General features: G+C 39.3%; 1 protein-coding gene across 1 annotated transcript in view; it reads right to left on the bottom strand.

The window, feature by feature from the left end:
• IMPG2 (interphotoreceptor matrix proteoglycan 2) overlaps positions 1–24,902 on the bottom strand; it is a 1,485,782-nt gene that overhangs the window by 1,324,567 nt on the left and 136,313 nt on the right. The gene's annotated exons all lie outside the window — the stretch shown is intronic.

The following is a 24,902-nucleotide window of genomic DNA, read 5'->3' as shown; positions in this document are numbered from 1 at the left end:
TGTTACCCTGCAATCCAGTAAAGCATTTTATGGCATCTGCTGAGTCATTTTCCAGAAGTTGGTAGATTTGGTCTGATGCTTTCTTCTCGATCCATTGAAATTGCTCTTTTGGCCTATTCCTTTTTGTCTGGCCCATAATTTCTCCCTCCCACTTTTTCTTGCACTCATTCTTTCCTTTGATAACTTCCTAGACTTCTGCATTCCACCACTAACTTTCCTTATGTACCTTATTTATGTACCTTGCTCAATCACATATCTGTTCTATCATCCTCACACATGTTGTATTTGAAACATTGACATTCTCCCTTGACTCCACCTATTTCTTCATTCTTCTGAGGTGCTAGAGCCCTGAGTATTTCCTTTAACTCCTATGCTTTTGCTGCATTCATCTTCCAGATCTTCAGCCTAGTCACTGTTAAACACAGACAGAACCCTCTCTGACCACTGCTTGTAGAAGATTATGGCCCGCAGTTCCTTTTGCTAAAGGCTGATTGCTTTTAGTGGAGATTTTGTTGCGTTTTATTTCACCTAATATTCTTTCCTTACTAAAAGGTATACCTAAGTTGCATATAGACCACTCCTGTAGGTGATCTTGTGTTGTGGCCTTCTCTCTTGGTATACCCTAATTTAGTCAACCTTAAGCCATTACCAGACAGAAGTCTAGAATGGCTTCTTCATTATTCCATCTGCCTTACTTTCTGATGTGGACCCAGGCAATACTCATATCCTGTTCTGTTTGCCCTGATATGATCATTCAGATCCGCTCTACCAAGACCATCTCATTTTGTCTACAAAAACTAGCTGTTCAGAAGACTTACAATCATTGTGGAATACCAACTTTCTTAAGTTGCTAGCCACATTCTTAAGTGGCTAGCAAGTACATTTTTAAATGTATATACAGCCAGGATTTCTATATTTTTACTTACATTATTTACATGAGGTTTTAGCCACAATTTCAAAATATCCATTAAATCAGTAATCTGTGTCCACACTAAATGTCCATTTCAGAAATTCAAATGACTGTGCCCAAGATAAAGCCCTAGTCCTAGTCAAAATGGATTTTTTTTAATTTCTGATAGTTACAACTCCTCAATAATCATGTAGGCTTTTAGTGAGTTTCAAGTTAGATGTGAGGACAATGTCCTGGCCTGCTGAGCTTGGGGCCACTTTTCAGTAGCCACAAAACTCTCCACTACTATCTAGTAAACTTCCAGATTGTCTTCCATTCTGAGTTTTTCAGAGGTGTAGTGATTTGGGGGTCTCCCAGCAAGATGGATGTTGGCTTATTACACTGGATATTTATTGCTGGAGGTTGAACAAGTTTATAAGTGGCTATACTTCTGTTTTAGTCTAAACTAGTGCTGGTCAGTGGCTACACAACTTTCATGAAGAGCTGTAGTAGAGTATTTCTTTCTTGCAGGCTGGGAAGGTGTTGGTCAGTGGTCATGATTCTTTCACGAAGAGCTGTTATTTTGTTTTCATTCTGAACAGAACACAGCAGCTACAGTTTCAGCATACACAAATGTATGGGACAAGCTAATAATCCAGTCAAGAATGCTTTAAAAAAATAATACTGCATTGACTCAGGGAGGCTTGCATTCCTTTCTATGGAGGTGAAGAACAACTTAAGCATACCATTTGCCTTCAGCTTGAAAAACTCACAGTAACGTAGCAAGGGTGAGGTGCAGGAGAGACACAAAGTATTAGGGGACTCGACTGGGAGGTTTTTATCTTTGTTTTTTTTTTTTTTTTTTGCTCTTCAGTGGAAGAGTAAGGGAGGATCTTTTTTGCCTCTTAAATGGTAGAGGTGGGTAGTATGGATCTGTGCTTGCTACAGTAAAAACCTAACCACCCTACCCTGGCAAAGGCAAGCAGGCCATGCCACCATCCCTCCTCTCCCTCCCTAACTGGCTCCTTCAGTTCTGTGGTCGCCACTTGACCCGGTCATCTGGGACAGAGTAAGGGCTCTGTCCCTCTGTGCTACAGAGCCAAGCTAATAAATTCCAACTGAATAATTGATTACAGTTTTGTTTTATTATATTCACTTCAAGCAGTTTAAAAACTGAACTATTCCTAAGACTCTTCTCAGATTACTATCTCCAACTAGTTTCAATTTCAAGGCAGTCCATACACAAACATTCGTTAAGCTTGCTGACACTGTTTTATGTAGATTATACACTGACATGATGAAAGCCAGAATAAAATTCTTTTGGATGCTCAACTATAATCCAGTAGGAGCTTTTCAACCAAATGAGCAGTTTTCCAGACCCATATTTTCACCTGTTTACACACATAATCTTATAAATATCACACTTTGTCAGATTACGTTAATTATTAAGATCATTAAGTATAACTGAACAGGCAACTACAGCAAATCAGAACAAGTATGTAAAATTAAAAAAAACACTTGTACTTGAAACTATCAAATTTCCAGACAGCTGGTCAACAAATCAACACCTTAATGCAGATAAGGGTGAACAAATGATCTCCCAAATATTAATAAAAGAAAAATCAAGACATCTCACAATTGTGATAACAGTCTACTGTATTGATCAGTATACAACAGAATCATTTACAGCAAAATACTTTTCTACATCTTTTTCTACCTGGTACTCAAAAAGAAAAACTAATTCATTGCTAATAATTGTTCTGGCTGTTATAATACAGAGCTACCGTTTTACCTATCTAAAGACAAAATTAAAAACAATACAGCACCAGGTCTGAATAATTTGCCCAGTAACTTAAAAAAAAGTCTGACTTTCTCAGTACGTTTTCATCTCTCACATTGTTGCACTATCACAGATTAGAAACCTATCATATGCTTTAATTAGTAAAGGACATTTTAATCCCCAAACCAAATAAAGACCATTTGAATATACATAATTACAGCCCAAATTTGCTTTTAAATTTACATATACAATATTTACTAAACTGATAAATATTTACTTAAAATATTCCACAATTGGTTTCAAAATATCAATTTGGTTTCCTACCTGGCCATGAAATGAGTGCAGTAAATTATACTTTACGCACCATGGCTCTTGTTATACTGAATCAAAATAATTTTTTTACATCAACATTTTGACTGCAAACACTGAACAGTTAGCCATCAACCTACTTGTAATACTTAACATTCTAACAACATAGAGCAAAACACCTTCAAATAAAATTCAGCAATGCCTCTTTTATACAGGTAAAATGTATTGCAGTAACAATAGAAAGTTTCTATATTTCTGATTTTGAAAATAAAACCAAGCACAATGTTCATGGATGCCATAAAGTGAGAAGAAATCTGGTCTGCTACAGACCACCCTCCCAAACCCAGGAACCCCACTCGGCCTTCCTGAGAGCACTGGAAAATATGAAGATCTCTCCAAACACCAATATATTGCGTGACTTCAGCTACCCAAACATAGACTGGGAGCATTACTCTAGCTCCAACACCCTAGCCCAAAGGTTCTTAGAATTTATAAACTCAAATGCTATGGAACAACTTGTTACCACTCCCACAAGAGAGGAAAACATACTGGACCTGATCATCACCAACATGGGGGCTCTATGCTCCAGACCAGAAGTGTATCCCTCACTGGTAAGATCAGACTATAAACTAATCTCACTGGATATTCACATCCCGACCCCACCCCCTGCCCAGAAAACCACAGTGAAAAACTTCTCTAAAGCAAATTTCACACTCCTCAAAACTGAGATGGAATCCTTTAAACCCCCCAGGCCTATGGAAAATACGGCCCAGACCGCAGAATCCTTTATAAACGCATTCTATGAACACTTTCAGGAATGCATGGATCATGCAATCCCAAATAAAACCAAGACCCAATCCTCCAAAGGCAGGCGTCCTGTCTGGTGGACCCCAGCCATAAACAAACTATACAATAGAAGGAGGAAGCTACTTCATGATAGAGCAAAATCCCAAAAAGGGAAGGCATCTCTGTTCAGTATTAACAAAAAACTATGGGCACTCATAAAATCGTCTAAGGCCAGCTTCGAGAGAAAAATTGCACAGGACACTAAGGATAATCACAAGGCTTTCTTTAGTTATGTTAGGAACCTGGGTGGGAATTCCCAGATATGCTCAGAATTAGTCCAAAATGACAAAAAATACACCGAACCCACAGACATTGCCAACATCCTAGCTGACAGGTTCAGCGCAAACTCCCCCCCCCCCCACCATAAGGGCAAATATCTATCCCAGCAGAGTGCTGACCCCCTGACATCTCAGATGCTCGGGTAAGAGCCGCCCTCTCCAAAGCAAAAAACACAGCATCAATGGGACCAGACGGTGTCCCGGGCTGCGTCCTACATGAAGTCCAAGAAGAGCTAAACCCAAACATAAAACTACTGTTCAATCTCAGCCTTACTACAGGATATGTACCCAAAGAGTGGCGTACAACAACAGTGGTTCCTCTCCACAAAGGTGGTGCCTCAACGGATCCTGGAAACTATCGCCCCATAAGCCTGACTAGCTTTGTCTGCAAAGCTATGGAAAGGATCATCATGGACCTCATAAATAAAGATATTAGGGACCTACAGACACTGGATCCTACCCAGTTCGGCTTTGTTAAGGGCAGATCCTGCCTCTTAAACCTGGTGAATTTCTTTGAAACAGTCACCTAGGCCATTGACGAGGGGAAGGTGGTCCACACAGCCTACTTGGACCTCGCAAAAGCCTTTGATACAATACCCCACTTGGGCATTATAGATAAGCTCACCAGCTTAAATATAAACCCCTATGTCACTAGATGGGTTGCAAACTGGCTCAAGGACAGAACCCACATGGTTAGAATTGCTGGAGCCATGTCAGACTCCAAACCAGTTACAAGTGGCATCCCACAAGGCTCAGTCCTGGGACCTCTCTTGTTCTGTATATATTTCTCGGAGGTACAGGCCAACACGGAAGGACTGTAGCTGACCAAGTTCGCAGATGACTGCAAACTAGGCACCATAATCGACTCTCCAGCCGACACAAGTATCCTACAAAAGGGCCTCATAGAAACAGACAACTGGTGACAGAGCCATGGCCTCAAGCTAAACGCCACATAGGTGGTAATCCATTAAGTACGGAAGAAGTAATTAGGGACCTGGGGACCCAAGTTGATAGCAATCTCTCATTTGAAAACCACATGGCCAAAGTGGTTAGAAAAACATTTTATATAGCCCACCTAATCATGAAGGGATTCACATCTAGATCAGGGGAGGTCATCGTGCCTCTTTACTCATCCCTCATCAGGCCCATAATTGAGTACAATGCCCCTTTTGGGATGTACCTTACCAGACACCTGCAGCAACTGGAAAGACCCCAAAAGTACCTCACCAAGAGGATCAAAGGGCTCAAACAGATGCCATATGCTGCCCGGTTAAAGAAACTCCAGCTCTACTCAGTGGCATACTGCCTGCTCAGAGGCGATCTGTGCCTGACGTATAAAGCCATCTCCAACCCAGAATTAATGGACATGCTGCACCTCAGAAAATCCAAATCCCATTGAGCTACGCGATCGAGAGACTTGAACCTCAGCGCTGAAATAAATAGGACATGCTGGAGGGACAGAGTCATAACCCAGAGGCTCCCTTCACTCTGGAATAAAATCTCAGTCCAGGTTAGGCAGAGTCCCTCATTGACTCTCTTCAAGAGGAATCTTGATGAGTGGATGGGAGATCGTAGGTTTACCCCGGGTATCACTTCTGTGTCACTGTTAGACAGAAGCACAGTATACAAACCTCGAAATAGGGCATAGCAAAATTCATTTAAAATGGGTGGCGAAAGCCGAACACACTCTGGCTAGGCTTATAAATGCCCTAGGGCAGATAGCCTAGTATGAACCTATGAACCTAAGGGCCATAACTCCAAAATGTAAAAATAACAATGAGAGTGATTAAACATGTTTCTAGTCTTGGTATGTTTTGCTTCAGACAGGTTATCATTTCCGCCCTTTATCCCTAAAAGCCAAAATTCGGGATGAACATGACTGGGTAATGTCACATGCATGGCCTAGGATACTATTTCCCTTAGCTTTTTCCACATTACCTCAATTTGAAGACCTTACCAAACCATATGAAGATAGTCTGCATTAGAGCTATGATATCTTCAGCAAACATCAGATGTAAACATACCCCTTTTATATGATCTCAGTGAAGAAATTTGCCTTTGATGGAGTGTTTCAAATATAGCTAACCAAATATAGTGAGCTCCATAGTACTGTGGCATCTTCCCATAAACCTTCTGGCACCATTTTCCTCAACTGCTGTTTCCAGGTTAACCTCAAATCGGTACTGTTTTGTTACTCAGGCATAATTAACATTCCATGCAACTCAACAGTAGTGTCCCTGTAAACCTTCCTGTTGTTCTGCAGTGTTGCAATAAGAGTCGCCATCCATTTTCCACCTAGGTAAGATTGGGCGATTAGCTTCACCTCAAGGAATATTGCCCTCAGCTGTAAATACTGTCAAAAATGTACTCCCAGCATTGGGAAATGTATCAGTGTACTACTGGTATAATGGGAAGCCCATGGTATTTTCACTTACTAGATCCTGCCAAAAGAATGAGCCCCCACTTAACAAACCCTACCAGAATACAGCTTTTCCCATTACTTGACACCATGCATGGTCCCAAAAATATGGGCCAGTCTTACCAACACAAATCTTTTAGTTTTCCACTTCACCCAGATCCCATGTCTTCCCTCAATCTCTCATTTCAACTAGGATGTACTCTTAGAACACAGATTGCATAAATCTCAGGGATTAACCATATTGGAGCCAGTAACCTTTGCATCTGCTGATTCTGCTCTAGCAGTTGCAAAAATCACAAAATCTAGGAGTTGTTGCCTCACATTGGAGAAAGATGCAATACATTAATCCTTGTATTTTCATAAAAATGCATGATGATTTTTGAAACTTTTGAAGGTAAGGACTCGTACACATTTTAGGTAAAATGCCTACATAAAAACAGGAATTTATGCAGATGGAAGATTTTAATAACATTGCTTTTTATCAAGGACGGGATGTTGCAACTTCTTTAATTTACTATCAGACATTTAAAATCCACCAGGACAGATTTCATGTTTCTTCAAGCACCTCTGGTATATTACATGAAGAAAACCAAAACAGGAAAAGCCGCGAGTGTCATAAACATAATCTGCTGTAAGAGATAAAAGTATGAAGTCCAAAAAAACAGCCAATAAAAAAATGTAGTAGATTCTAAGTTAAATAGTTGGCCATTAAAAGGTTTCCTTGATCCATATTTATTAGGCTGATTGCTTTCATCAGTTAACAGACTTAGATGAATAATTAAAACACACTAACAAAGGTTCTTATTTAAGTAGTTCAACAAGGGGTTGTGGGACAACCAGCTGAATTCACTGTATGAGACCTTAAGGAAGGCAATCAGATTCATCCCTTTGCTTAGCTCAGGGACTGGATGGTATTAAAACATATTTGCATAGCAGAGTAATCATATTGGTCCCTGTGGTTAGCTCAGGGATTGAATGGTTTTAAAACTTATTTTGCATACCAGACCTTCTCAGTTGTAACCCTTTGTAAGCTGATTTCTTCTCCAACCATTGACCATTACCCTTTGTTTTATAAAAGTAGTACATTTTGTTTATTACAAAGTCATGAACATTTAAACTAGGGAGGATCGTAAGAGCACTGTAGTCATGATTTGACTGATCCTAAAAATATTATTTTGCAGACTACCTTGTTCATTGCAACATTAAAATGGCCCCCTATCACAATCAGAAACTTTCTTTGTCTGAGCCCCATAATAGCTTTCGAGAATTCCACATAGTGCTATTTTTTTTGTATAAATTATTTAATTCCCACTGGCATTCCTGAACAACTCTGTCATCTTACCAGACTGACTTCTCTATTCTCTGTGCAGCTGCTGCCAACAAATCTTATATTTGTACATGTACTCCTGTGTTTGGTGCTACTGTCCAAGCTGTGTGTGTGTGTGTGTGTGTGTGTGTGTGTGTGTGTGTGTGTGTGTGTGTGTGTGTGTGTATATATATATATATATATATATATATATATATATATATATATATATATATATATATATATATATATATATATATACACACACACACACACACACACACAAACATGCATGCAGACACACAAGCACACATACATTTTTAGTTTCAACTCCTCACACAAATATATGATGATATAATAACCTCAGCAATGCATGCTCATTGCATAAGTAACATTTTTCTCTATAAAGTCATCCTTATTACAAATCTGCCCACTTAGTTTTAATAAGCAGACCCCATATTCCATCTACTGCTGTATTCTTCTTTCTGCCATATCAGCGTATAAGCTGAAGGAGAAAAAGAATGAGTTCAATTATTTTAATATTCAACAACCTTATTTTAATATTCAACAACCATTCTGTAACAAAAATATATTCTACTGAGGAGAATACAAAGTCTCTTCTGTAATAACCATCATATCCTGTCCTATATCAGATAATGAAGCACATCACCATTTACTTAATGATTTAGCACAACTTACACTAACGCATTCCAAGCTATACCACAGTACTTATACGACATTCACAATTACAGTAAATAAGTAAATAGATAAATAAAACACAATCAGTGTTATAAAATGCAAATATTTTCTCTAAAATCCTGACCTTTTCTCCCACAGTTTGTGATACATGGACATTTAAACAAGTACAGTCCTAAGTTGTATTATACAAATTTTCAAACTTTCAGTAATAAACTATTTACAATATTTACTTTTAACAGTAAAACTACAGTTTGTGGAGCCACTATATACCATTTCAGCAACTGGAAAGAATTCCACATTTTAATAGATAAAATGCAAACATTTAGTGGATGAAAATAAATGTCATAAGTTTAGCACTCATTGACAGTTAAAATGCATAAATATGATAGGTAAAGAGAGAAATAAAAGTAAAATGTATTAATATTCATATCCAAAATTACATTCAATTAGTTTGTCCATTAAGGTTTAAAAAATGTTCCCAACATTCTACCCAGATACGTTTCTGTTTTGTAAAATTCTGTATGACTTTACTTGCTTTGAGATATTTACAGACCATTTGTTTAAAATTCACCCAGTGTAATTGTTTGAGGTCTTACTTTTTTTTTTTTTTTAGTAATTTCAAATTTTATAAGGATAAAATAGTTATTAAGAATCTGAGTTCTTTCTTATCGAGTTTTTTTTAGGGGTGGGATCTGAAGAATGGCAAATTCACAAAAGAGAGTAAATTCTTTAAAACCAAGGTGTTTATTTTTTATATGATAGTGCTCCATAAATTTCTAGCAAATATACAGTTCCAAAAAGTGTGTATTAATTCTGCAGTAGTAGTGCAACATGCAGTGTACGATGAAGAACAAGTTGGTAACAAGTAACTTTTTGGCAGGCACTGTATGGGCATTAAACATAATCATAAGTTGGGTATAACAGTTTTTTTAAGTGGAATGACTTTCATATTATATTGAAATACTTGTCTTTTTGTGCCTTCTATTTGTGTTTTGTAAGATTTGTCCACTAAGAAGGGGAAATGTGTTTTTACTCACAATCTTATATACTGCAAGCCTGAACAATGTCCTAGCCTGAATTATATCCTTCAGCAGTATTCTTCATCCAAGCTATTTCGATACACTGACAAGCTACTTCTAACCATTACTAAATTTCAATAATTCTGTTGACAACTCCTTGTATTCCTCCTCTGTGGTCCAAAATGTGAAATTCTATCCATCTCCTTCTAAAGCAAATGCACACATCCAAAGCCCTTAAGTTACAACTCAAACATAATCTAATGAACTCTTGGGTATACTCATGTTCAGAACCTGGCTAATCTAATTTTGCATCTCTACTTCCCTTACCCTTTTCATTTTCCATAGCTATGCCAGTCACTATTATTATTATTATCTTTTTTCCATCTGAACACTGTTTTGCAGCATTCTAGAACTACTGTATCCTACTGCAATTTTCATCATACTGAATTTTCTAATGTTTTTAGAATTTTAGCAAAATTGTCATAATTGTATTTTTGAAAAAATGTTTTGTATTTTTTCTTATGTGGAACATTTCTCCACAGGCCTCTGCTGAAAATGAGTCTTTTAGCCCCAAACAGACCATTCCAGGAAACAAATGCAATAAATAAATAGATAGATAAATAATATAAAATCTACCCATATTATCTGTAGCTGCCCTGTTTAGTTTTGAGGTATAGGACAAGAGCGTCTTTGAGTCATTATGGCAAGTCATGCCATGCCTTATAATGTTTAATTGCTGTAGTAAGAGTCCTTGGTGTATTTTAAAGCTGTTCTAGTCCTTTTGCATAAAAATATGTTGTAGATTCACCACTCGTGCCTTTTTATTTGTATATTTTTGTTTCTGTTTATTTTGTTCCATCAACTAATTTGGCTCATGTGTTGAAACTGTTTGCACAACTGGTCCACACTTGCTAGTAAGGTGGCAAATGCTGTCAGATAAATAGTCATATAATCAACAATTGCTTTCCCTGTCATATACAGAGACCATTCCAGGCACTAATATCAGACCTGAAGTTGTTATGATTTGCCTTGTGGAACCAATTCTGTTGAAATAATGAGATGAAGCCTTAACTATGGTCCAGATGAGTTTGGCATCACAGGAGCTGATATGGGGGTATGATGTGGTTTTGCCTGCTCACTTCTCTCTGAAGGCATGGGGTAGGTGCCCATATCTGGAGCATGTCAATGAATCAGCAGCAGTGTGGTCAAATGTAAATGGACCAAAACTTCTTTACTGGAAGCACATTTGGCAATAGTTGGCAATTCCGTTTTCTACATTGCTAAGTGACCTCAGAGTAAGTATATTTAAGTTTGGGGGTGTGGGCCCCCGGCCCTCCCCCCAAAAAAAACAAACAATTATGCTGAGTCTTGATGAAAGTGTTTTTGACATATTTTAATTAATTTCCATTCAACCAAATTGCCCTTGATGCATTAGTATGCTTCCCCCATATCTAGACACAGTTTCAATGTTAAAATCCCTGGCAGAGACCAGGGATGACAACTGCTGGTGCTGTTATAAAGAGGTGGGGCATGTGAGTATATTAAGCATAGAGGCAGGGGTACACATTAGAGTGATCCATTGCATGTCTTCCCCACGGATGTTATGGAGATGAATAGGGAACATAGAGCCTCTATTTAAAACCATGATTCCCAATACAGATAATGGTACTACACTCTGTTGTGTCCAACTCTCATCCAAAGAAATGAATGGGCTTAAGAACTCTCACCTTAGAGGAGCAAATGTGTCTATGGAAGCAGCTAAATGGAGAGCAGGGATTGTAAGAAAATAGAGTAATAAATACATAAATAAATTCATAATTAACTTATAGAAGTTAATTTATGTAAAACAATAATGCTGCCATGTTCTGATGTTCCTTTAGAATACAGTGCATCTGTAAAAATGTTCATGACTCTGGGATGCCTAAGTACCACAATGCAGGCACCTCTTGTCAGAAAATCCTATATCTGTAGCCTGCTTGTAATATTACATTAAGAAAATTGTTATCAGCCTTCTTAGCAGATGTATAATCTCTTTAAATATTTGGAAAGTTCATCTCTCTCAATAAAGTCATGGTGATCTGGTCCAAACATTTTCTGAAAGAATGCTGAAATTTAACTTTTTCATCATTATTTAAACCAGTGCTTTCATAGCATGATAGAGGCCTACTATAGTTAATAATTGATAACCAAACTGAATCATTCACTGCTTATACCACTTCATCATTACAATGAAATATCAATTTGGAACACATTGTACCCCTGAGATACATTGAAACATTATCCCCAATTCAGTACAGCCTGCACTTGTAATAATTATAATGGGATACTGTGATTTGTGGCCTGAGTTCCACTGAGAATGAGGACATCAATGCCATCTGTGATCAATATGGTTGTCAGCTCATTGTGTTTGTTATTAAGCATTCTAGTAAAATTTGGTAGCAATCTAATCAGATTGGCATTATCTCTCGTGTTAGTAACGTATTTATAAGTCCATTCCCCAAAATATCTTTCATCAGCTCAGTTAGTCTTCCTGATAAGACTCAATCACATTACACTCAAAATTATATCCATCCCATGGGAAAAAAATCTATATCGCCAGTCATCACCCCCAAAGAATAATTGTCTGTAGCCATTTAGAAACAGTTATAATCAGCAAACTATTAAAAAGACAGGCCTGATAATTATGGACATGAAAGGGGTATAGCAAATAATCTTATTTTTTTAACCAGAAGAAGAATATGTAAGCAATAATGCCTGACAAGGTGTGTGTTAATATGGAATTAATGCCCACCCAGGGGTGTTGTGAGGCCTGAAGTATAACATTTAAAATCTGTTCCTAGTTGGAAGCCTTTGTTCCCCCTTTATTTCAGGCTTTATCCACATTTCTTGAGCTAAAAGATTGATATCTCACTGCCTCTCCCTCTGTCACACAGACGCCGCCCCACCACACATACACACGCACACACACACACACACACACACACACACACACACACACACACCTGTACTTCAGAAAAATGCATGCTAACAAAAGTCCTATTGTTGGAGCAACTTTGTGATTATTTAAACAGGAATATGTTCCTGTTTTGAGCCTTTGTTCCCCTTTATTTTATGTTTTACTCAGTTAACTTATCTTAGAGGTGAGAGATACTGTTGACTGCTGCTGCCTGTGTTGGATCGCTCTCGCTCTCACTCTTCACTCTCTCTCTCTCACTCACACACACCTCGCTTTCATGAAAGCATTCACACACAAAGAAATATACACACACACACACACACACACACACACACACACACACACACACTTTTTTCTGTTATATTTAGATTTTTACACTCACTAAACAGCAAAAGCGCTGCTTAGCGAGTATAAAATAAAGACTCAATCGTTCTCACTTTCACTCACATGCAAAGATACACTCACACAGACAGACAAACATACACGCACTTTTGTTTTTTAGGTTTTTTTTAATATATTTTGCATTCTCTAAACAGCAGACGCTCTGCTTAGCGAGGGTAAAATAATGACAGCCATTGAGTTTTTTCAGTCCAAGCTGCACGGCGGCTTGATATGCTGCCGTGAAGTGGAGGACTCTTTTTTTTTTTAGTGGGCATTACATATACATTAATACCCTGCTGCAGAACACTCATTCTCCAATCAGGGTGCTCATGTACAGTTTGCCCATTCTCTAACAGTAGTTATTGTTTTCATTTCATAAGGGATAGCCTCCCTACTAGATCACTGATGCCAGCCATAACCATAAGCAGTCTGCATGTGATTGGAACCCTTGTTAACTTGTTAGCTTGTGTCACAGAAGGAAATATTGTCAGCCTAGCTATCTGGAATTTTGTAAATAATTATATATAATTTGTGAATATTAATATGATTTACATAGAAGTGTGACAGAGGGAGATACTGTCAGCACAGCTGTCTGGAATTTTGTAAATGATTATATGTCAGTTGTGAATGTCAACATGATTCATATGCATGTGTTACAAATGCATTAGAACTGTAGGTTATGTGTATATCAAACTGATACTACAGACGTGTGTGTGAAACTGGTTTGTACAGTACTGAGCTTAAAGATGTATCCACGGTGTACTCTACTGGAAAATAAAAGAAATGTATATAAACTATTGTAACTGTGTAAATGTATATGTTTTAACAGTGGGAACTGGCACATAGAAGGTTAGCTTGCAAAACTTCAGAAAAATAGTTGAAATTAAATTATTTTATAACTGCGTCACAAAAGAGATGTTGTCTTTCAGTTTCAGTGCAACAGGAGACATAACGTCAAGAACTAGAAGTTTTTTGCATTGTCTTTAGATGTGGAGGAATGTAAATTATTTACAACTTCCACCATTTGCCTTAGATGTAAGAGATCTCCTTGTTTACAGTATGTATTTTCACAGACAGGTGTTAAATACTACCAGCTGCAGTGGGGGGTTTAACCTGGGATAGTTAGATGACAAGAAGTGATATCATGCCGCAAATAACCCAGCAGCAATATTTGAGATATCAATTTAAAAACTCTCTGACAGAGGTAGCGCATTTTGTATTTTGTCTTTGACCTGACAACAACATCAGCTAGAAGATCCATTCACCACACTTGTCTTGCTGTAATAGTGAGTTTCTGGGGTATAGTAATTCTTTTAGATATAGTTAGGAATATAGTAAAGATTATTTTAGATGTTTTTCTTTATTTATTTGAGACTATCCTGCAATGTTGTTTTAAGTATTTCCTGTGATTTTTGAACTCTGAAGTTACTGTGATTATTTATTATTTTATGTTCTTTTATAATTTATTATTAAATATATTTAAACCTTTCATTATGGCTAGTCTATCTTGAGATATTTAAGCTCTGAGAGTACTTGCATATCTATTTGGTGACACTGTGCAGGCCACTCCTAATAGCTTTGCTCTTGGTCAAACTATCATTTGGATTAATAGTATCATTATGCAGTAAGATTGGGCACCCTTTGTTAAGAGCCTTAAAGTAGCTGATAAGAAGTGGCTGGTTGCAGTCCAAACTACCTTATAGTCTGGGCAAAAGGGGGCATAGCTAGTAAACTTGTCTCAGACTTTCCCAGGTGTGTGTGTGTATGTGTGTGTGTGTGTGTGTGTGTGTGTGTGTGTGTGTGTGTGTGTGTGTGTGTGTGTGTGTGTGTGTGTGTGTGTGTTTGTGTGTGTATATAAATCAAATCTCAAAGTGTGTGTATGTCAGCTACTTGGGCAGGGACATGAAGCACTAGTTTGACAGAGCGAGTGCTGGAGGTCATGGCTTGGCCACTCAGCTGAGATCTCATCTCTATAGCTGTGCCAGTGGGGAGTCTTATTGGGGATCTGGAGAAAGAGGGGGAAAAAACACTCCCAGACTGACTGTGGTCTCTGTGTGCTCTTAAGGGAAATTGCACTTTACTGTGTTTGTACTTGTCATCCTCCCAGTGTATATGTTCCCCACTGTTGCCAATGGTGAAGATTGAGGCTCCTTGATTACTGGGCCAGTGCTGGGGAGTCACAGCTTGTATAAGGCATCTTTATGAATATTAGGAAGCTATCATCCCCTGAGGCAAGAAAATGTGACCTGGCATCTGTTAATTCTTGGAACTCTAATGGTTAGCCTTACTGGTGGACAAGCCACAGTCAGCTTGAGTAAAAGTTCAGCTCAGGCTTGTGTTCCAGCAAGATGACAAATAAAGAATGATCTGAGCCACACTTCTTTATTGCATCTTTCTTTCATTACTTAGTCTCACAGGGTTTGGCAGTTGTCTATGTCTATTTGAGTCACATATGATATACTGAAACCACAGCAGGAGGTGGAACCAGACAGGTAGTAGCCAATCAGAAGAGAACACAAGGAATTGTATCTTTTGGGTGAGAAGGAGCGGAAGAATAACTCCACTTGTTTTTTTTTTTTTTTTAACTTTTTATGAACTTATCTGTGCTTGTTCAAATGCAATACCTTTTCTTTTTTTCTGCCCTTGTTTGGTTTATGATGTCTGCTTGTTTAGTTTATGACTACTTCAGAGCCACAGGTGGTGAGTTTGCAGAACTATAAAAAATGGATGTGTGCGTATTGTTTCATCTTTATTGCTAATAAATGCTAATGCTACTGAGAAAGCACTCCCATATGTAATATAAGATACATTTCACAGATGTCTGCATTTGAATACAAGGGCCTCAAAACTGGTCACAACAGTCATGCAGGATATAAGGCAAGATTTGCAAGAGTCACGTCGGTTCTGGAATGGCAATGAGGAGAAAATGGCATGTCACTTATTTTCCTGTGGTTTTAGTAATACAGTCTGGAGTTTAAGTTACAATATCTGACATGATACAAATTAGGTATAGGTGTTTCAGCCTAACATCAGTGATGGACAAAAGTAATGGCATGTTTGCACAAGGCAAAACTCTGTGACAAATCTGTGACACAATAGGCTTCTACTGTTGATTTACAATGAAAATGAAGAAGTTACCTACTACTTAATATCTGCTCACTCTCTTGCTTAGGCAGTAAGATTTATACCCTGAAAGTTTGTTCAAATGTGGCAAGCTAAGGAGAATGAACCAATGAGACATGAGGCACAGTCAGCAAAAAGTTAAGCTCGTCTCAGGCTCATGGTCCAGCAAGCCAAACCTTTTCTGTTCATTTTTTTATTCATTTATTTATAGCATCTGATTCAAACCACTGTCACAAGCTTTGAGTACTGTCTGTGGCTGAAACCACAGTGGGGAGATGGAACCAGAGAGCTAGTAACTAGTGAGAAGACAAGACAAGGAATCACAGTTTTTATTTTAAATTTTATTTATTTATTTATTTATTTACTTATTTTGTAGAAAGTGAGAGAGAGTAAGATGGAGAGAGAGAGAGACTAAAGTCTTGTGGGGGGGTGTTGTGTTTATTCTGAACTTTATATGATAGGTATTTGATGAGTACAGCGATGGACATTGGGTCCTTATCAAGTCAATAAAATCAGTTCAGAGATTAGCAGTTTCAGTGCAATTACATCAAATATGCCATTCGTCAAACTGTTCATACTGAGATCACGGTACAATGAGGATTAGGAAAGTTGCCTTTTCCCCACTGTACTGTGATCTCGGAGTTGGTATATATAATTAGTGGAGGGTGTAGGGGGCACTGCCCCTCACATGAGGGAAAGTCGATGAATGGCATTTCTGATGCCAAAGCCTTCAACACTATTCCCCACTTGGGTATAATAGATAAACTCTCTCAACTAGGTATCAGTCCGTATGTTACCAGATAGGTAGCTAACTGACTCAGTGATAGAACCCACCTAGTTAAAATAGGGGAAGCCACCTCAAGCAGTAGACTTGTATTGAGTGGCATACCACAGGATTCAGTCTTGGGCCCTCTGTTATTTGGGATATACTTTTCTTAGGTGCAGGCCAAAACCAAGGGGCTATGGCTGACCACATTTGCAGATGACTACAATCTGGGTGCTGTCATAAATTCCCCTAATGACATGGACATCCTCCAAGATGGTCTCACCCAAACAACTGACTGATGACAGAAACATGGCCTCAAGCTGAATTCAAAAAAATGCATCATCATCCCCTTTGGGGAGAGTGAAGTACCCACAAATTATCACATTAATAACAATGTCCTGAGTATGCAGTCATTCGTGAGGGATTTGGGCACCCAGATTGATAGCAACCTGACTTTTGATCAACATGCTGCTTCCATTGTACGAAAAGCTTTCTACATGGCCCACCTCATAAGTAAGGGTATCTCATCCAGGGATAAGGAGGTCATAACATCCCTGTATTCTTCCCTTATAAGGCCCATTATTAAGTACAACACCCAATTTGGCATGTACCTTGCAAAGTTATGCAGCAGCTGGAGAGACCACTGAGATTCCTCACCAGGAGAATCCAGGGCCTCAAAAATCTGCCATACACAGATAGGATAAAAGCTCTATCCCTCTACTCTGTTTCATACAGACTCTTCAGAGGTGACCTCTGTCTGGAGTACAAGACGGTCTTGGACCCTACCTTGATGGGACTGCTGCATATTCACATGTCTAGCTCTACACGAGTAACCCACACACATGGCCACAACCTGGTCTGTGACATCAAGAGGACTTGTTGGCAGGACAGACTTGTGTCCCAGAGACGCTCCCATCTGTGGAACATACTACCTCTCCACGTCAAGGATAGTACCACTTTACCCCCTTTTAAGTGCAACCTGGATAACTGGATGGGAAATAGAAAATACATCCCTGGGATTCCACCAGTGTCCCAGCTGGACAGAGGCATTAGGTGCTGATTTGTCTATGCATGGGCTCAACTCTTGGCTAGGCTTATAAGGGCTCCAGGGCCAATAGCCTAGTAATTTCCTATGATCCTATGAAGTGACGGTTTGCTGAAGTGATATAGACCATGGACATCTGATTTTGCAAGATGTTTCAAGATTTCTTAGACCAGAGATACCAGAAGAAATGTAGGGAGGTGTGAATGAGACTATGCATGATGTGTCAAGATAGAAGTTATGTTACTGGAGTGGGAAGCAATGTTGGAACTCAGAGGTAGAAAGAAAATGGAATCTGATTACCAGTGGTTTGCCTCTGAAATGGCATGTTGCTAGAAATAATTTGTTCAGCTATTACATCATCTTCTAACTGATTAACACACCCATCCCTCACCCATCTACACAGACAGGTACTAGTTCTCTCATCTGTATTCCAGTATAAACTGTTTTACTTAGTTTTGTTTATTTTTTATGCTTTGTTAACTGGGTAAGTGAACTAGTTGAAATGCCCTTTTCAGCTATGGTCCATGTCACTAAGACATGAAGATTTACAAAGAATGAATAGATTACATGCAAACAATATTACATAAAGTGCTGTACAAACAACAACAGACAGCTACATCATTATTACATTATTACAGTGAAGTATTAGCTTCAAGAGAAAATTTTGAAAACAGTATGTACACTTATGCTCCAGCAAAGAACAGCGAAGGCTTCAGTACAGCTGTTACTAAATATATAAACACAAGTTGCTTAGATGCTAAAGTACATGTAGGCAATGCATTCATGCTAAAGTACATGTAGGCAATGCATTCAGGCATTAGGTAAGTTGATTTTTAAGTGAATATGTGATGTAGACTATAACAGTGGAAGGAAAATTAGAAAGTTGGGCAGTATTCTGAAAAAACTCCCTCCCATTCTGTTATAAACTCAGCAGCAAAAGACAAACTATTTGGTAAAACCCAAATCTTATGGTATGCAAGGGGTAAAACATAACACCAATACCCTGTGTCCTTAAAACATTCACTGTCGCCCTTATTGCTGTCTTTTTTCCCCACAGACAAATAAAATAGTATAATGTTTCTCCTCATGTAGTTCTCAGCATACCTCTCAACTGTCCAGATTTTTGGCTCATATTTTTGGCCTGCTCCTCATAAAATGTATGGTTTTCTGGCAAATCACTCGGGTGGTCAAAGGATTGAAGTCACTAAATAATGACCTACATTTGAGTTTCAGACTTCAAATCCTTCAGAAAATTTATGTTAAAATAAACCTTTTTACCCTAGCAACTTTGGTGGTACAGCAGTAGTGTTGTTGCCTCACAGCAAGAGGTTCTCCCATTCGATTCTCGGCTGGAGGGCGGGATGTGCCTTCTGTCTAGAGTCTGTATGTCCTCCCCATGGTTGGGTGGGCATTCGAAAGACATGCATAAATGGGCATGCCTTCGTTGAAGGTTGAACGTTGAGCTGGCACCTTGGCGTTCATGAAAATCTACTGCCAATCATTAGCGGACCGGAGTCCCGCTGTGGCAACCCCTAACCAGGAAAAGCCGAAAGACAAACAACAACCGTAGCAACTTTAATAATAGCAATATTTCAAATATGTCCTAATTTTTGGGCCTTTGTCCCCCCATTTTGTTGGGCTTTGTCCATATTTCTTGCACTAAGAGGTTGAAAGGTATGCTCAACTACCCTATTTTGTTCTGCATAATTTTATTTTGCTGAGTTTTCAAACAATACATGTGATTACTGACTTATCATATTTAAAAAAAAACTATATATATATATATATATATATATATATATATATATATATATATATATAGGTCTACTTCATAAGATCGACAGACCATTTGATCGACATTCATTTGGTCGACAGCTCATTTGGTCGACAACCAGTATTCAAGGCACTTAACAAGGATTTGCCCCCCTCCCCAATGTTGCGCGACCCTGGAGTTGTTATATATAGTTAGGGGGTGTGGGGGCCGGGAAATACTAGAAAAACTACACATTTTAAACAAAATTAGGTCAGGGGCTTTGCCCCCCACACCCCTCAATGTGGGGGGGCTGTGCCCCCCACATCCCCCCTAACTATATATAACAACTCCAGGGTCGCACAACATTGGGGGGGCAAGTCCCTGTTAAGTGCCTTGAATACTGGTTGTCGACCAAATGAGCTGTCGACCAAATGAATGTCGATCAAATGGTCTGTCGATCTTATGAAGTAGACCCATATATATATATATATATATATATATATATATATATATATATATATATATGTATACACACGCACACACACACACGCACACACATATATATGTTTTATACATATATATATATATATATATGTATATGTGTATATATATATATATATATATATATATATATATATATATATATATATATACACACACACACACACACACACACACACACACACACACACACACACACACACATATACATATACAGGCTCTATCACATCTGCTGGAACTAAAAACAACTGCAACAGTATTAAATGTTTCCTTTCTGTAAACAATACTTTAAACTTGTGTTTTTTAACATCCATTGTAACTGTGATGTCTAAAATGTTGATGATGGTCCCTAGTCCACTGATAGTGAAGTTTAACCATGAAACACTGTTATTTATCTGTTCACCAAATTATCAAAATAAATTTTTACTACCTCCTCATATAAAAACAAGATCATCTATGTACCTCCTATAATATAATACGTGAGCAAATGAAAAGAAGTTATTTATAAGTACAAGGTCAATCAACTAATAACATTAATAAAATACAAAAGCACTTGTGATAGTGTGTCCAGTGCAAAAAAAGCAATTTATTAAAAGGCCAGCAAAAAACGTAACGCTTTAACTGAATCACAGCGTTTTTGTTTCAAGACTTCTTCAGATAAAATTCCACATAAAATTGTTGCCTTTATATATGAAAAAACTCAACCTATCAATTATACACCATCCAATAATAGTCAAACACTCATTAAAACAAGTTACAGATTTAAAAAATAATCACAGCACTTCATCTGTATAAAAGACGCTATAAATAAATAAATGCTGCATCCACGTGCTTTTGTATTTTACTGGTTTCCCTTTTGGGGTTACACTTGTCTCTTGTTTTTGTGTATTTTAATAACATTGATAGTTACTCGATCCATGTTAGCAACTTTTTTATAGCACACAAAATGAAAGTTTTGTCAAAAGGTTTTACTTTCATACACTGGTTTAATTACAGATTTTGGGATGTTTGTAAGAAAATGAAACCTAAAATACATTTTAAATGAAGTTAATGTTTTGAATGGAAACAACATTGGGCCGGATTCATGAAGGCTTGCACGGAGTTTTAGAGTAGAGTAAGACTCCAGCCAGCCAACATGTCTGCCAAGCGATCCAGGAACAGCCGGCAGGGGCGTGCAAGAGAGCTCCTAAAATTACTCTTGCACGGACAGTGTTAGTTTATGCAAATTACCTCATTTGCTGCTGAAAGCTATGCAAATTAGGTAAATTTGTGATTCAGGAAACACTAACCTGTCCGAGTAAGAGTAGTGTTATTTGCAGAAATGTACTCGGTTGGCAACTGAGTACCATTTTGCAAATAGCAAAACGGAGCTATGACAGGTCCAACTAAAGGATGCATCCAGTTGAGGAAGCATGCCATGGCCAAATATATGGCCATTGGCATTTTTATCCATTGCAAAATAATAAAAAATTTTTTTTTTCCTCGATCTCCGATGTTTAAGCGTAGCGCAGCACCGCACAAATGTGCAGTGCTCTAAAAACCAGAAAAACAAAAAATAAAAGCCACAAATAGGGATTTTATTCAAAATATTCATCTGCCATGCAGGTGAATGGCAGGCTGAAGACAACATGGCTACTGAGTAGTGGTTGCTAAGGGGGGAAGCTCAGTCTGAGAGATGTGACCAAGCATTAGTAGGCAATCCTATGCAAATGAGTATAAGGATGGTGAATCTCAATTTTCCCTGCCATGTGAACCATGTCCCTAGAGTGTAAGAGTAGGATTAGGGGAGTAACAGAGTAGAAGATAGGTGACATCATGAGGAGGTATGTATCAAAAAGACTGTAAGCTTATTGGAGCAGAGTGGCATGTGTTTGCAGTGAGTTACTCAGGACTAGAAGAGGCATGTCTAAAGTTGTCTAAACTGAAACCCAGAAACCGAAGGTGTACGCCGTGGCTATCACTGAAGTTTCTTGCAAAGCTGCTTACACTTTGTGCGCTCGAGTGCGCACCTGTAAACCCATCTAAGCCTGTGTGCATGTGTGTGCACCTGTGTAAGCCTGTGTAAGGCTGTCTAAGCCTGTGTGCATGCATGTGCACCCGCCTAAGCCTGTGTAAGGCCGTGTAAGCCTGTGTAAGGCTGTGTGCGCGTGTGTGTGCGTGTTTGCGCTTGTTTGTGCGTCACTGCCCCCTGTGGAAACAGAAAGGGAAAAGGAAGGAAAATAAGTAGTAGGAAATTAACCAAGGAGAACTAGCAGAGCTGCCAGGTGAAATCAATCAGAATCAGCCAATTACACAGGCAGTACACTAGCCCAGCCCAGCCCAGCACTTAAAACTCTGCAAACAACATTCCCCCATGTTTTTCTCATAAACACTGCAGTCTACAAAGAGAAGTGAAAACTTAAAAAGTTTAACTGAGACAAAAAAATGTTAGGGGCTGCCATTGCTATTATAAGGTGACATGTGCAAGATGCTGAGGGTGGTGCCATTGCGAATGCTGCTGAACAACCCACAGTGAGGAGATGGAGAAGAGTGTACAGACCCAGGGTAACCTACCAGGGGCTAAATGAGCTGGAGATAGTGGAGCGCTATAGAGTGGACAGAGAGCTCCAGCAGCAGATTGTTGAGCTGTGCAGGCCACACCTCACACACAGAACCAACAGAGGGGAACCCATCCCAGTGGAAACCAAGGTATGTGTTGGCCTAATAATACTAGCAACAGGTACCTTCCAGAGACCAACTGGTGATATGATGGGGATTTCACAGGCATCAGCATCCAGGGTACTGCACCAGTTCCTGAATGCCATGTCAGCACATGTTGGTGATCATGTATATTTCCCCAATTCCCATGAGGTATTGGCCAGCAATATGCGTCTCTTCCATCAAATAGTGGAATACCCTGAGGTAGTGGGTGCAATTGACTGCACAATCATACACATCAAAGCACCAGCTGGTGAGCAGGGTAAGGCCTACATCAACCGCAAGGGCTTCCACTCCATCAACTGCCAGGTCGTGTGTGATGCCCAGGGCATAATACTGAATGTGTGTGCTGGCTGCGCTGGAAGCTACCACGATTCCCATATCTGGCATCTGTCGCAGCTGTACCACACATTTGCCAATGGGGACATCCCTGACAGTCACCTAGTGGGGGATGCTGGATACGCACTGGAGCCATGACTGATGGCACCCATCAGAAATGCACACACACCTGAACAAGAACTCCATAATGAGGCACACGCACAAACACAAAATGTAATTGAACGTGTGTTTGGGATGCTCAAGTCATGGTTCCGGTGCCTGGACACATCTGGTGGAGCTTTGCATTACTCACCAACTACATGTACCCAAATTGTCATGGTATGTGCCATGCTACACAATATGATCCTGCGGGAACAGCATGGGGCAGGGCCAAACAGCCCCCCACCATTGCCAAGGCCTGCACAGGCACAGTGTGACTCGGAGGAGGAACAACCTGAGCGTGCCCCAGTAGGCAGAAGGAGGTGTGCCCAGTATGCCTTGGCCTTGGCAAAGAGGCAATGCATAGCACATACACTGGCTCAGTAGGAACCCTGGAAATGATACCTCCCTCTGACTCGCACATAAAATAAAGGGGATGCCTAACTTGACACTACCTGTTCCCAAACATGTATAGGAAGTGTAGTATGTGCATCTGACATAGGCAGCCCTGCAGCACCACCTGAGGCATGATTGCCATGTTTTAAGCAATATAAAGCAGTGCTAAGCAGCTTTTACCAATATCTAGTATATGTAAACAAAATTGCTCATGCTAACTAGCACAACGTCGGTCAACGCTGAGCAATGTTGGGCAAGGTTGGGCAAAGTTGAGCAAAGACAGTTAAACATGCTCATATCTGCTTTACGGTTCCTTAAGCAGTCTGGTCTGCCCAGCATGAAAATAAAAAGCAGTGACAGGGCTCAAACCCAGGATACTGTGCACTATAGTCACAGTACTGAACCACTAAGCCATGATAGCATTTCAGTGGCACAGACACAGCAGGACAATTGTACACTAATGCAAACACAAAGAAATGCTGTATCATGCCCCTAAAGAGGCAAATGGGTAACCTCCCCCACATGCCTATGCAGACAGAGAACATCAGGCCAGGCGGTGTGATGTGGGTTGTGTAGGCTATGAAGTCGCAATCTAATAGACCCGACATTGGACGCTAAGATCTGTAGTACAGTAGTATGCCTCAAGCCAGTACGATATGCAACAGTACAGACTGAAATGGTGTCCTGTACATAGCAGTGCAGGCATAGCAAATGTGTATAAGTGTCAGGTGAAATCCGCATCCTATGTATTCCCACAGTAACAATCAGGTGTGCCCCCGGGTAGAAATGTACAAAGAATAGCTGTCCCACCTGTATGTAGAAATGTTGATAAATCTATGCAAAGTGTCGCATGGAAGCCCTGCAGCCACAGCATGATCCCTGTTGATCTATGACACAAAGGTGAGCCCTGCTGTAAAAATACAACTTGATTTTCCATACACATATAGTATAAATGTCTATACCGGGCATGCTCACACACTCCAACAAATGGAGTGGATTTCATTCAGCATCACATTGAAAGGTCATACTGGGCATGCTCACACACTTAGGCTAAATATGGATGTGATAATAAGGGATCTATGGACAAATGTGGATAGTCATCTCGACTTCCAGAAACACATTCACAAAGTGGTCGGAAAATCATGCTATGTGTTCACACAAACTGCCAAGGTCTGTGCATGTAGGTCAAAGGAGGTTCCCACTACTCAGCAGTCATCAGACCTATCAGAGAGTACCACAACACACTTGGGATGAATCTGACT

Source organism: Protopterus annectens, chromosome 5.part0 (genome assembly GCF_019279795.1).
Source record: "Protopterus annectens isolate FY-2018-M chromosome 5.part0, PAN1.0, whole genome shotgun sequence".
Classification (NCBI taxonomy): domain Eukaryota; kingdom Metazoa; phylum Chordata; order Ceratodontiformes; family Protopteridae; genus Protopterus; species Protopterus annectens.
The sequence above is the reverse complement of the archived record's forward strand: the minus strand, read 5'-3'. Positions and strand labels throughout refer to the sequence as shown.